The sequence below is a fragment of the Esox lucius genome, chromosome 21 (assembly GCF_011004845.1).
Source record: "Esox lucius isolate fEsoLuc1 chromosome 21, fEsoLuc1.pri, whole genome shotgun sequence".
NCBI classification, from domain to species: domain Eukaryota; kingdom Metazoa; phylum Chordata; class Actinopteri; order Esociformes; family Esocidae; genus Esox; species Esox lucius.
The window spans coordinates 8,889,689-8,893,315 of NC_047589.1; positions in this window are offsets into that span (position 1 = coordinate 8,889,689).

Genomic DNA, 3,627 nt, shown 5'->3' on the forward strand with positions numbered 1-3,627 from the left:
TCACGTCTGTAAAGTGTGTGGTTTATTACTATGTGAGGGGTATGGGACAATTGTGTAAATATTCCATGTTGGTCTTTGATCAGGTGTTTCAACTATTGGAAAGACCAAAAGTTAGCATTGCTATATTGCACACTGTTAAAATAACATGGATTAAAGCTGTGAAGGGAGTTCCCATCAGGTCCTTTGCTGTGGCCACTCACATGGTCGTGGTTTGTCATAAAGCAGGCAGTTAGCAATCGGTTTACCAATCGATTGACTGTTGGAATGGGCAAACTTGAAATCAACAACAACAATTTAGACGAGTTACGCACAAGACTTGGCTATGCCGTGAGCTGGAATATATGCTTTAACATAAATCTGTCTCGGCTCATGCGTCCCTGATCATAGGGTAAAACAAAAGGGCAAGGGCTTGTGGCTTTTTCTTAACAGCAGGTCTTTTTTCATGTATGTTAAATTTTTTGTACCCAATTGTTAATCCTTCTACCCAAGGGCTTACCTTGGTGTTGTATATTGGGGGCCAGGGTCAATGGATCCCATTATTTTCATTCTTCCCCAGGTGGGTCACATTGACCTGTCTGTAATATTGGCCGGGCCCAAAGCATCACACCGCCTCCGCCGGCTTGCCTACTTCCCACAGTGCATCCTGGTGCCATGTGTTCTCCAGGTAAGCGACACACACACACCAGGCCATCCACATGATGTAGAAGAAGACATGATTCATCAGACCAGGCCACCTTCCATAGCTCTGTGGTCCAGTTCCGATGCTCACGTGCCCATTGTAGGCGCTTTCAGCAGTAGACAGGGGTCAGCATGGGCACCCTGACTGTGTGTTCTGACAACTTTCCATCAGTACCAGCATTAACTTTTTCAGCAATTTGTAGCAGCAGTAGCTCTTGTGTTGGATCGGACCAACCATGCAGCACTCCACTTCCACTTCTCAACCATCTTCTGGGAATTACCCCACCTGATGCCAGACAGGGACGTCTTCAACAGGCTCGCTGAGTCCGTCTGGGTTTTCAGCATCCTCTTGCGGTGTTCTTCTCTGTAAAAGAATCAAGACAAACAAGCCGTAAAGTCACTTGAAACAGTGAAATACTTTACTTTGTACTAACTGAATGGAAGGTTTGGGTTTTTTTATTTTCACATCTAGGATAGAACATACTCACTCTTGACGTCTCTTACACAGACACCAAACTATGCCAGAGATTAAAGCAATGGGAATCACTAAACCCATCACTACTCCAACCTCTATCGCTGTAGATACAGTGGGGAGAACAAGTATTTGATACACTGCTGATTTTGCAGGTTTTCCTACTTACAAAGCATGTAGAAGTCTGTAATTTTTATCATAGGTACTCTTCAACTGACGGAATCTAAAACAAAAATCCAGAAAATCACATTGTAGGATTATTAAGTAATTCATTTGCATTTTATTGCATGACATAAGTTTTGCATGACATAAGAAAAGCAGAACTAAATATATGGTACAGAAACCTTTGTTTGCAATTACAGAGATCATACGTTTCCTGTAGTTCTGGACCAGGTTGCAGGTATTTTGGCCCACTCCTCCATACAGACCTTCTCCAGATCCTTCAGGTTTCGGGGCTGTCCCTGGGCAATACAGACTTTCAGCTCCCTCCAAAGATTTTCTATTGGGTTCAGGTCTGGAGACTGGCTAGGCCACTCCAGGACCTTGAGATGCTTCTTACGGAGCCACTCCTTAGTTGCCCTGGCTGTGTGTTTCAGGTCATTGTCATGCTGGAAGACCCAGCCACGACCCATCTTCAATGCTCTTACTGAGGGAAGGAGGTGTTGGCCAAGATCTCGTGATACATGGCCCCATCCATCCTCCCCTCAATATGGTGCAGTCGTCCTGTCCCCTTGGCAGAAAAGCATCCCCAAAGAATGATGTTTCCACCTCCATGCTTCACAGTTGGGATGGTGTTCTTGGGGTTGTACTCATCCTTCTTCTTCCTCCACGCACGGCGAGTGGAGTTTAGACCGAAAAGCTCTATTTTTGTCTCATCAGACCACATGACCTTCTCCCATTCCTCCTCTGGATCATCCAGATGGTCATTGGCAAACTTCAGACGGGCCTGGATATGCGCTGGCTTGAGCAGGGGGACCTTGCGTGCGCTGCAGGATTTTAATCCATGACGGCGTAGTGTGTTACTAATGGTTTTCTTTGAGACTGTGGTCCCAGCTCTCTTCAGGTCATTGACCAGGTCCTGCCGTGTAGTTCTGGGCTGATCCCTCAACTTCCTCATGATCATTGATGCCCCACGAGGTGAGATCTTGCATGGAGCCCCAGACCGAGGGAGATTGACCCTCATCTTGAACTTCTTCCATTTTCTAATAATTGCGCCAACAGTTGTTGCCTTCTCACTAAGTTGCTTGCCTATTTTCCTGTAGCCCATCCCAGCCTTGTGCAGGTCTACAATTGTATCCCTGATATCCTTACACAGCTCTCTGGTCTTAGCCATTGTGGAGAGGTTGGAGTCTGTTTGATTGAGTGTGTGGACAGGTGTCTTTTATACAGGTAATGAGTTCAAACAGGTGCAGTTAATACAGGTAATGAGTGGAGAACAGGAGGGCTTCTTAAAGAAAAACTAACAGGTCTGTGAAAGATGGAATTCTTACTGGCTTGTAGGTGATCAAATACTTATGTCATGCAATAATGTACAAATTAATTATTTTAAAAAATCATACAATGTGATTTTCTGGATTTTTTCTGAGTTTTAGATTCCATCTCTCACAGTTGAAGTGTACCTATTATATGAATTACAGACCTCTACATGCTATGTAAGTAGCAAAACCTGCAATATCGGCAGTGTATCAAATACTTGTTCTCCCCACTGTAGAATAGATGATGGATGATGGATAAAACCACTACAATTCACAGATAAAAAGGGAGGAAAGTCAATAGAGGACAGACATTAGTTTACGGTAAAAACTACATACCATAACCCCTTATCCAACGATCATTGGAGACCGGAGGTGTAGTTGAACCTAGACCACAAAAAGACAACACATCAACATGTTCCTTGTTTTTTAAGGTTTTAGGCTGCATATCTCAATAAATACTCTGTGACTACTCGTGTAAAAAAGGCTTTATAAAAAACATTTGATTAATTAAACCGTCCTCACCAGCTAAGGAGGCTGGGATCTTCATGGAACCCACTCTGATGACACAGCCAGACAACACCACACACCTAACCATGGTGTCATTGTTAGGTTGATGGGGAACCTCCACAACGGATGTCATGGTGACAGTAACAGATCCATTGGGATGGGTGACAAAGATCGTAGTAGAGTTTTCAGAAACCAATTGCATTGGGAGACACAAGTCCGCTTGTGGAGCAGGTTGTCCCGTGGCAGAGCAGAAGACAGTAAATCCAGGGGAGAGGATGTGATCCTCACTGAGTTGTGTAACTAGGAATATGGGTCCATACAGCTCTGTAAAAACAAGATAATTTATTATTCACTTTGAGAATATTTCAACAATAGATGAAATAGATACATGACACTGGAAAACAAACATGTTTAAAGGACAAATTAAGACTTATACTTTACCATTAACCTGAAGGCAGGTCTGTCCACTGATAGATCTACCTTGGTTAGTCTTGA